This window comes from Elephas maximus, chromosome 4 (assembly GCF_024166365.1).
Source record: "Elephas maximus indicus isolate mEleMax1 chromosome 4, mEleMax1 primary haplotype, whole genome shotgun sequence".
Taxonomy (NCBI): Eukaryota; Metazoa; Chordata; class Mammalia; order Proboscidea; family Elephantidae; genus Elephas; species Elephas maximus.
The window spans coordinates 150,211,152-150,223,447 of NC_064822.1; positions in this window are offsets into that span (position 1 = coordinate 150,211,152).

A 12,296-nucleotide genomic window follows, 5' to 3' on the forward strand; every position below is an offset into this window, starting at 1 on the left:
TCTACAACAGCTATTTCTGCTGCACCCATGGCCTCGTGGGTGAATTCATGACCACATGTTTATGATGGAAGAAGGAATTCAGGTATAATTAACAAATAGGTTCTCATGGTATGTTGCAACTAACATTCAGTTGACTGCTATGGTTTAAATTCCCACTAAGCCATGTCTTTAAGGACTATGATGAAAGGAAAAGCTCCTACTTATTACATGCCAGTCGCTACATCTTGTCCTTATTGGATGGAAGATGAAATGGCTTGAGATATTCATTTACCCTGATTCACAACAGTGGCCAACATTTTGGGTGGATGATCAGTAACTCGAAAAGATCCCAACCAGAAGCTAGCGATAAGGCTGTTTAAGAAAAAGGTGTGCGGAAGGGCCTTGATTTTAGTTACAGAAATACCTACACACATCTATTGCCGTTAAGTTGATTACAACTCATACCAACCCTATATGACATAGTAAAACTGCCCCATAGGGTTTCCAAGGCTGAAATCTTTGTGGACGCAGACTACCACATCTTTCTCCCATGGAGCAGCTGGTGGGTTCAAATTACTGACCTTTTGATTAGCAGCCGAGCACTTGACCACTATACCACCAGAGCTCCTTAGTTAGAGAGACAGAGTAGAGAAATAGGGTGAAGAGAATGTCAGAGAGCAAGTTGAGGTTATGTGCGGTTTTACTGATGTACTTGCCATGTATGTGTTCAGACAATTCAGTGGAAGCCTTTCAGATGCTGGGAAGTGTGGAAGACAGTTCAGAAAATCAGATGTACAGATTTGTATGGGGAAAAAGTCTAGGAGATGTGGGAATTAACTGGGGGTTTCTTGTGGTTAGTTATGTAGACAGGGATCATACTGAGATTTTTCTTTTCCCCCTGTTGGACACAATGCAGATTGTGATATTAAGGTAGTGGGAGTTAATAAGGGATGAAGAAATAGGGCAGTGTTGATGGGTGATTGACATAATACTTTCTGGGTCCCTCTTTGATTCTAGTGGAATTATGGAAGTTGGGAGATGGGTGATCCTAAACAGAATATACAGAACTCCTCTGAGTGGAAGTATTTTCAACTACTTCCACATACTGTTTCTTAGTATTCATGAGTTATGTAGAAAAACTGAAAAGAAAAAAACAACCTGGAAATCATCTCTGTCATAATTATCTAGTGCTGCTATAATGGAAATATCACAAAAGAATGACTTTAACAAACAGAAATTTATTCTCTCACAGTTCAGATGGCTAGAAGTTCAAATTCAGGGCACCAGCTCCAGGGAAAGGCTTTTTCTGTTGGCTCTGGGGGAAGGTCCTTGTTTCCTTCCAGCATCTATGGGCCTGATGTTTCTTGGAGATGTCCATGTGTTTTGGCATAACCAAAATCAAATCTGTTGTTGTCAAGTCGATTCTGACTCACAGTGACCCTATAGGACAGAGGAGGACTGCCCCATAGAGTTTCCAAGGAACACCTGGTAGATTTAACTGCCAACCTTTTGGTTAGCAGCTATAAGTCTTAACCACCACACCACAAGGGTTTTCATCTTGGCATAACAGGTTACAATTCAGGATCAGAAATGACTTGGGATACAGTTCTTCAGTTAGAACAGCTTTTCAGACATGCTTGCAGGCAGGCCTCTCTCTCTCTCTTACCCCTCGCCCCTCAAAACCTCGGCTCAGCCAAGCCTCTGCCCTGCTTGAGCAAGTTGTTACAAAGCTCTGCAACTTCACCAATAAGAGCCCAGAGGCACCACACTGCCCCAGTATGCCTCAGCCAGAAGGTACTCAACTGTCTTGCTCTGTGGGTCAGCACACCAACTGCACCATCTCCTGCCAGTCTCCTTGTTCTTCTGCTGCCAGTTTTCTGTCACTGCTTCTTGCTGTCTTGTGCCATCTGGAGTGTTACAGCTGTCTCCTGGGTCTAGGAAGTTCTCAGCATAGGGACCCTGGGTCCAAAGAATGTGCTACATTTCCTGTCTCTTACTGGTGGTAGTCAGGTCCCCTCCTCTCTGCTCACTTCTCTCTTCTTTCATCACTTGTAAGATAAAAGGAGTGACTTGAATAACAGTGGTGACTTGATTAAGGGTGATGACTAAAGCTGTATCCTAATCCTGACTTATTAACATAAATATAACTTAACTCTCACTGATATAACCTAATCCTGTCTCATTAACCATAGGCAGAGGTTAGGATTTATAACACATCCCAAATGGAGGATAATTACATCAGATCACAAAACGGAGGACAACCACTCAATACTGGGAATCATGATCTAGGCAAGTTGACACATATTTTGGGGGGACACGATTCAATCCATGACAATCTCTAACTATGTGTTTTTTGTTGTTCTTTTTTTTAGATATAGGTAATATAAAATGTTGAAGAAAATATTTTATTGTAATGAAAGTGTCAGATTTTAAGTATGAGAATAAAAAAAAAAAGTCTGATGGTAATATTAAACTGGCCCTTTCATTTCTCTTGTTCACTAAGTTCATTTTCCTCCCACTTTCTTTTTACTCTTAGCTACTGCCAGCCACACTTAAGGATTTGTCATCTTGGAATCCAGAACTTGCACCAGCACCTTGTCAATAAGCTGTTGTCTAAAGTATTATGATTGACATCATGACTGACACCTTTGTGAACCTATCATTAGTCTCATTCCTCCCCAAGGTCCCATATATTTATAATTGTTGAAAGATTAGCGTAGGTCAAGTGTTTTAAAAACCTTACATTCATCAGCCTTTTGTCAGCACTTAAATAAACAGGTATCTATAGATTTTTACTCATTCTATGATTTAGTGGGATTCATTTTATTCAATCTGTGATTTGAATGTATACTGTGCAATATACTTGGAATACAAAGATGAATTAAATATATCCTTCCCATCAGGGGCATAATAATGATTTTTAAATTTTCAAAATTCTATCCACAGTCTTCCAGTATCACAGCAACACACAAGTCACCACAGACAACAAACTGACAGACATGTGGTAACAACAACAACATCCAAAGTCTTCAGCCTACTGATTTCCTGTCTGAAGGAAATCATTCATTAATTCATTTGCTAGTTCTTTCTAGTATCCTATGTCCTTAGCAATGAGCCAGAAAATAAAAATACATCAAGGATCAGGATATATCAGTATGTATCTTAAACATCTACTTTTCCCATTTGTAATTTTGACCTATCTCATCATATTATTTTTGACAGGTTCTCACTGTATGGCACTATATTGTAACTGAAATATCCTGGCATGAATGACAAACAAAATATAGAGTCTCAGATCTACAAGTATATTCTTAAGGTACAGTGACAACAATTCAAAGCATAAATGAGTGCTCTTCATTGAACAATCAATGTTTATTTCAACTACATTCTAGGTCAACCAGTAAAACAAATGGCAAGTCCCTAAATCTCCAAATTGCCAATGAAATCTGAACAAAGGTATATAATTTATTCCATATTTTTAAATGAAAAGCTTGGAGAACAAATTGAAAATTTTTACTTCCTATAGAAAGCTCCTCCACACCTCTGTCAGCTTTTCATACTGTGGTAGCACGCATTTTGCTGTGACACTGGAAGCAATACAACTGGTATTCAAATACCAGCAGGGTCACCTTTGGTGGACAGGTTTCAGCTGAGCTTCCAGAGTAAGAAAGACCAGGAAAAGGGACCTGGCAGTCTAACTCTGAAAAAAAAAATAGCCAGTGAAAACCTTACGAATGGAAGTGAAACATTGTTTGATATAGTGCCAGAAGATGAGCCCTCATGTAGGAAGGCACTCAAAATACAATTGGGGAAGAGCTGTCTCCTTAAAGTCTATCTTCATGATATGAATGGAGTGAAGCTTAGGGGACCTTCATTTGCCGATGTGTTACAACTCAAAATGAGAAGAAACAGCTGCAAACATAAATTAATCATAGGAAGGTGGAATGTACCAAGAATGAATCTAGGAAAATTGGAAATCATCAAAACTGAAATGAAACTCCATAAAGATTGATATCCTAGCCATTACTGAGCTGAAATTGACTGGCACTGGAAATTTTGAATTAAACAATCATATGGTCTGCTATGCCAGGAATGAGCACTTGAAGAGGAATAACATTGAATTCACCTTCAAAAAGAATATTTCAAGATCTATCCTGAAGTGCAACGCTGTCAATGATAGGATAATATCCATAAACCTACAGGGAGGACCAGTTAATACAACTGTTATTCAAATTTACTCACCAACCACTTAGGCCAAAGACGAAGAAACAGGATTTTTACCAATTTCTACAGTCTGAAACTGATCGAGCATGCAGTTAAGATACTCTGATAATTACTGGTGATTGAAACGTGAAAGTTGGAAACAAGAAGGATTGGTAGTTGGAAAATATGACCTTGGTGATAGAAATGAAGCTGGAGATCTCATGATAGAATTTTGCCAGACCAGCAAATTTTCATTGCAAATACTTTTTTCACCAACATTAAAGGTGACTATACACATGGACCTTGCCAGATGGGATACAAAGGAATCAAATCGACTACATCTGTTGAAACAGATGATAGAAAAACTCCGTATCACCAGACAGAACAAGGACAGAGGCCATATGCAGAACAGACCATCAACTGCTCATATGCAAGTCCAAGATGAAGAAAATTACAAGTCCATGAGGGCCAAAGTATGACCTGGAACACTTCCCACCTAAATTTAGAGACCATCTCAAGAATAGATATGACACACTCAAAATAATGACTGAAGACCAGAACATTTGTGGAATGATATCGAAGATATCACACATGAAGGAAGCAAGAGATCATTAAAAAGACAGGAAAGAAAGAAAAGACCAAAACGGATGTCAGAAGAAACTCTGAAACTTGCTCTTAAAGTTCGAGTAGCTAAAGCAAATGGAAGAAATGATGAAGTAACAGAATTGAACAGGAGATTTCAAAGGGCAGCTCAAGAAGACAAAGTAAAGTATTATAATGACATGTGCAACAACCTGGAGTTAGAAAACTAAAGGGGAAAAACACACACTGGGCATTTCTCAAACTGAAAGAACTGAAGAAAAAAATTCAAGCCTCAAGGTGCAATACTGAAGGATTCTATGGGCAAAAAATTGAAAGACACAGGAAGGATCAAAAGAAGTTAGAAGGAATACACAGAGTTACTGTACCAAAAAGAACTGATCAATGTTCACCATTTCAGGAAGTAGCATATGATCAAGAACCAATGGTACTGAAGGAAGAAGTCCAAGCTGCACTGAAGGCACTGTCGAAAAACAAGGTTCCAGGAATTGATGGAATATCAATTGAGATGTTTCTACAAAGGAATACAGTGCTGGAAGCATTCACTCATCTATGCCAAGAAATTTGGAGGACAGCTAAGTGGCCAATCGACTGGTAGAGATTCACATTTATGCCCATTCCAAATAAAGGCAATGTAACAGAATGCAGACATTATTGAAAAATATCTTTAATATCACATAAAAATAAAATTTAGCTGAAGATTATTCAAAAGTGGTTACAGTAGGACATCGACAGGGAACTACCAGAAATTCAAGCCAGATTCAGAAGAGGACTTAGAATAAGGGATATCATTGTTGATGTCAGATCCATCCTGGTTGAAAGCACAGAATATCATAAAGTTGTTTAGCTGTGTTTTATTGACTATGCAAAGGCATTCAACCGTGTGAATCACAACAAATTATGGGTAACAATGCGAAGAATGAGAATTCCTGAACACTTAATTGTGCTCATGAGGAATCTGTACTTAGATCAAGAAGCGTCATTCAAACAGGACAAGGGGATAACACCTGGTTTAATGTCAGGGTTGTATTCTTTCACCATACTTATTCAATATGTATGCTGTACAAATAATCTGAGAAGCTGGACTATATGAAGAAGAATGTGGCATTAGGATTGGAGGAAGACTCATTAACAACCTGCGTGCTATATGCAGATGATGCTATCTTGCTTGTTGAAAATGAAGAGGACTTGAAAAACCAATGAAGAGCAAAGACTACAGCCTTCAGTACGGATTACATCTCAACATAAAAAAACAAAAATCCTTACAACTGGATCAATAAGCAACATCATGATAAACGGAGAAATGACTGAAGTTGTCAAGGATTTCATCTTACTTGGATCCACAATCAACACCCATGGAAGCAGCAGTGAAGAAATCAAATGATGCTTGCATTGGGTAAATGCGCTGCAAAAGAACTCTTTAAAATGTCACCTTGAAGACTAAGTTGTGCCTGACTCAAGCATGGTGTTTTTAATTGCCTCATATGCATGCAAAAGCTGGACAATAAATAAGGAAGACTGAAGAAGAACTGATGCCTCCGAATTATGGTGTTGGTGAAGAATATTGAGTATACCATGGACTGCCAAAAAGGTGCGCAAATCTGTCTTGGAAGAAGTACAGCCAGAATGTTCATTAGAAGCAAATATGGCGAGACCTTGTCTCACATACTTTGGACATGTTATCAGGAGGGATCCGTCCCTGAAGAAGGACATCATGCTGGGTAAAGTAGAAGGTCATCAAAAAAGAGGAAGACCTTCAGTGTGGTGGACTGACACAGTGGCTGCAACAACGGGCTCAAGCACAACAGAGATTGTAAGGATGGCACAGGACTGGGCAGTTTTTCATTCTGTTGTACACAGTGTCGTTAAGAGTTGGAACCAACTTGAAGGTACCTAACAACAATGATAGAAAACTCATGCTTGTATGCTTGTATAACTTTGGTAATTAAAACAGGAGCTGAAATCCTAGGCATTTTGGATATGATAAAAATTTTGGTCAAGCATTTAAATAATTGGATGTGAACCAAAGTTGTTTTGCATAAGTAAAATCCTGGATCTCATGGCATGCACATTTCCGTACTCCTAAGAACTGCCAAATTTTTCTCTAAATTTGTTGTTGCCAATTATTTTATTATCACAAATACATGTTTGTCTTTTTCTCATATTCATACAAATACTCTTTTCCAATATTGGTTTTTGTCAATTGTTGGGTAGGATATGATTCTGTGTTGCTTTAATTTTAATTTTTCTGATTATTAGTGAAGTTCAGCAACTTTCTATATGCTTTAGTTTATTCGGAGGTTTGAAGAAAAGATCCAATTTTAAAATTATTTCACATGGAAGTGAATTTTTCTAGTACCATGTGCTAAGAAGTTCACCACTTTATTAACACTACTACTTTCACGCAGATTCCAATGTATGTGTTTGTAGGCTACCATTTTCTGCTAGTATATTTGTTTATCCACAGGCCAATTGTTTTTCTTAGGGAGCCCCTGGGTGCTGCAAATGGCTAAATGCTCCATAACTAGTCAAAAGGTTGGTGGTTTGAATACACTCAGGGGTGCCTTGGAAGACAGCGCTAACCATCTTCTTTTGAAAACTTATGGCCTTGAAACCCCTATGGAGTTCTACTTTGCACACATGGGGTCTCCATGAATCAGTGGCAACTAACAGCAATGTCAATATGATATTTTTATATTTATAGGTGTATAACAGTTTTTAATTAATAAGGTGAGTTACTAAATGTTTTTCTCTTTAAAAAATGCTGTGGCTTCTCTTGGCTTTTTACTCTTTCCATTTAGATTATAGGATCACCTTCTTAAGTTCCATTAAAAACCCTGTTGGGAGTTTTATTGAGATTGTATTTATTTTATATATTAATTTGGGTAGATTTTCCAGTTTTACAAATCTTCCCATCCATGTAATATCTTTCCTCATTCATTCAAACCTTCTACTATGCTTCAGTAAAATTTTATAATTTTCTTTGAAATGCCTTGAGTACCTTTTAATAGATGTATTCCTAAGCACCGTTATCTGCCATGGCTACAGTAAATTATTTATTTTTTAAAAGCTTCGTTTTCTAATATGGAAACCCTGCTGGCACAGTGATTAAGAGCTATGGTTGCTAAAAAAAGGTCAGCAGTTCGAATCCACCAGGCATTCCTTGGAAACCCTATGGGGCAGTTCTACTCTGTCCTATAGGGTCATTATGAGTCAGAATCTACTCAACGGCAACGGGTTTGGTTTGGTTTTTGGTTTTTAGTCATTGATCCATAAACAGGTCATAATCTAAATCACTGCCACATCTTTTTCCTGTGGAGCCGCTGGTGGGTTTGAACTGCCACCTCTGGGCTAGCAGCTGAGTGCTTAACCACGGTGCCACCAGGCACTTTCCTTAAAGATTATGGCCTAGGAAACCCTATGAGGCAGTTCTACTTTGTCCTGTTGGGTTGCTATGAGTCGGAATCCACTCGATGACACATTACAACAGCAAAGGTTTTTGATAAAGAGTCCTGGTGGTGCAATGGTTAAGATCTCAGCTGCTAACCAAAAGGTAGGTTCCCCTCCCCCATAAATGAATGTTGAAAATGACCAAATAATCATTCTCTGGCTCCTTGAAAATTTGTCTTTCTTAATCTTATATGGGCTTATTTACGTTAATAGATGATAAATTATCCTTTATTTTCTGGGTAAATACATGCTTAGTCAAGATGTTCTACTTTTGTGCATATATAGCTGGTATAGGTTTTCTTTCTTTCTTGTTTTAATATTTTTTAAAATGTTTGCTGTATGTTTGAAAGTGAGATTAACCTAGCTAGTACATGCTCTAGTCTGGTATTGCTTCATGTGAATGTGTGTCTATGTGTGTGCACACACGATGAGTTGGGTTATCTCGCCATACAACCTGTTGTCAGCAGCCAATTTTCACTTACATTTTTAAGCACCAAACTCCTGATCAAATTTTCCAGAGGTCATTCTTTTGTCTTTATATTATTTCCTATTTTTGATCATTTTATGATTCATTCATATTTATTATTATTGTCATCATTAATTATAATGGTGACATTACTTTTTATTTATTGCTTTACTATTGTTTTGATGTTCAACTCAATTGTTTCTCTTTTGTATTTCTTTCTTCAACTTTTGTTCTTACCTTGTCTATGTCCTTAGTTCTGTTTTCTTTATGTGTTTTCCTCCTAACTGAGTCATAAACTTTGCTTATTAAGTTTTAAACATTCTTCTTTTCTAGCATATACAATTTAGGTGAGATATTTCCCTTTAAATATTGTTTTACTCAAAAAGCAGAAGAGTTGGAGTTGATACTTTCATTGCCATTCAGTTCTTAATGTTTTTGAATTTATATTATGGCTTCATTTTTGATACATAAAATATTAAAATTATGTTTATTAATATGATATGTAATTCACATAAATCCATATTTTTAATTGTTTCTCTTTTTTGTATTGATTTCAAAGTATATCTCCCAATTTTGAACATTAGTTTTATATTGTTTCATTGTGAGCTTTCAGGCTTTGTGTCCACCTATGGGATTGATTATTTCAATTGTCCCTTCCTACAGTTGTTGAGTACAAACATAAATGCATTAGATCAAGCCCATTATTTGTATTGCTCAATTTTTCTACAGCATTAAGAATTGTTCCTTCCCTTTAATGTATTGAGAATTAGACCTACTAGTTCTGTCAATCTTTCCATTTTAATTTTGGGTCTTTATTGTCATGAGCATTAAAGGAATTCAGAATTGTTACATGTATCTAGTGAGTTTCTTTCTTTTATAATTTGGACATATCTCTCTTACCTTTAATAATGTATTTTCCCTCAAATTCTGTATTCTCAGAAAATAAAGAGAAAAACTTCTACAGAAGAGAAAATAACAAATAACAAACTGACTTCTGCAACAATGTTGGGAGTGGAAATATGCCCACGTATGCCCAGGGATTCTGTTTTAATTCGTACAAGAGAACAGGATATAGGGACATTTGGATTGCCTGAACAGGAATAAAAAAGAAAAGCAAAACCTTACTACCAAGATGAGGAACTAATTTTTTTGTTTGTTTAAAATGGTGCACTAAATAAGTTATTACGAAGTCTCTTCAAAGGGAGAGAATTTCCTCAGGAAAAAGACACCACTGTGTGTTTATCCAAAACTAGAAAACATAAGAAAAAATATTCACCATGACCTGAATTTAAAAGAATAAGATAATTTAAAATTTACAAGACTGATTCCCTAATGATAGTCACCAAAAGCATATAATTTTTTTTTAAAGAAAAGTGTAACAAATCAAAATAACCATTACAAAATGGTAAAAATTATGAGGAAAAAGGTTAAAAAAAAAATTCTTGAGGAGAAGGCTCAAGATGGCGGCTTAGTCGCACACACCATGCCGTCCCCCTACAGCAAAGAAGTGAGAAACCAAGTGAAACAGAACAGATGATAATCTGGGAACCCAGAACCAAATGGAAGGATGGAGAATTAGATCGAACACTGAAGGGAAGGAGAAACTGAATGAAAACAGTGAACAAGGAAACTTACCGACCACAGCTGCCCTGGCAGCCAGCCTAGTGCCGGGAAGCCGTGTTGAGACCAGCGAGAAGTGGTCCCAGGAAAGGAGCACAGGAAGGCAACTTCATGGAATCCCCAATAGGAGACAGAGATACTGTGTAGACAAATCCGGAGTGAAACAAGGTGAGCAGCGTCCATGGACGGAAAGTGCAGGAAGGCAGGCCAGAGCCCTAATAATCCAGGTGACCATAGAGCAGGGAGGGAGCCAGAAAATAGGGACAGCTGCTCACCAGCAGTGATCCCTGTTCATTTGGGCAGATGGCGCTCATGAAGTAGAGGATCCTTGGACTGGCGGCTAGAGATCCTTCACCCCAACGGTCTCTGGATAGCCTCCCACTCCTTGCATTCGGGAGAGGCCAGGTTCTGATCACTGGCTGCACTGTGTGGGGAATGCCTGGTGCCCATGCCAGAGTGTGGGGGAGCATGCTCCTCCCCTTCCTCCCTCTTGTGCCCTCCCCATCAGTGGTGTATCCACTCTCCATCCCTGCCCTGCAGTCACTGGTGTGTGCTCCCATGATATTGGACCCTCGGACTGGAGGTTCATGCCTGCCCCAACCACCCCCACACAACCCCCACACACCCGGTGATTGGCGGCTTATGCTCTCACTGCCAGACCAGCACTGGAGGTGTGAGAACCTCCTCCCCTGCCCCCGCCACGGCACCCTCCAGGTGACCGGTGGGGTGAGCTCTTGTGCCACCTGCCCGGTGACAGTTGACCCATGCACCTTCACCCCAACCACCTGGCGAACGGTGGTGAGCACATGCAGTGCAATACCCAGCAATCAGCAAGAAGAGTCCTTGTTGCTAGGCCCAGTGACCAGCTGGACAGGTGCATCATCTCTTCAGCAACGCTAGTCACATCCCGATAGGCACCATCTGTACTTCTGCCAAAAGACAAGCAGGAGATCCTAGTGTCCTCATATTACTTCTCCCTGGCTGCAACATCACACATCCCACACATCCTGCAGGCTGTCCACACTTTCACTGAAATGGCTCGATACCACACCACCTACTGAGATGCCAATTCTTCCATGCATGGTGGGCCTTACCTGTCCATTTGGGTAGCACTACCTTACAGGAGATACAGAGACATCCTGCTCTGACATGCAGAGAATGCATCAACTGGTACCAACAACCAGGAAGAACCCCATGGTCCCACAAGGGCTGTGGAGGGACCCTGACCACCTGTCACGGACTGAATTGTGTCCTCCAGAAATCTGTGTCAGTTTGGCTAGGCCGTGATTCCCTGTACTGCGTAGTTGTCCTCCATTTTGTGACCTGATGTAATTATCCTCCATTTTGTGATGTGTTTTAAATCCTAACCTCTATTAATGAAGCAGAATCAGTGTGGGGTGTATCTTAAGTCATAGCCTTACAAAGGGGCGTGACAAGAGGGTGCAAATCAAAGAATCTTTAACACCACAAAAAAAGCATAGCAAAATGGCAGCAGTATATGTATACATTGATAATCACACTGAATGTAAATGGTTTAAATGTACCAGTCAAGAGGCAGAAAATGGCTCTTGAGGTGAGGGTTTGCTTGCTGATCTCCTCCTTGACCTGTGTGACCTTCTCCAGAATGTCTGCAACCTCCAGCAGGTCCTTGCAGAAGCCCTGTATGCTGTATAATTTTCCTCCTGCACAAATTTTTGGCTTCTTTGCTACAAGTTCTCAGTTTCTCCCAAAGCACACGTGTATTTTTCCATCCCCATCTTTAGCTGCCCCTCTAGCTTGACCTTCTTTTCCAGGAGCACCTTCTCTGGAGACGGTGCCTTCTATTTATTTGGACCTGAGTCCTCCTCCAAGTTCTGGCCATTGTTCTTTTGTTTGGTGGGCATGCATAGCAACCAAGGAGTGGGCCTGAGAGGCTGCACCTGGGCCTGGAAAGTATGCTGCACAAGCTCCAAACACCAAGCTGCCATGATGCCCCTGT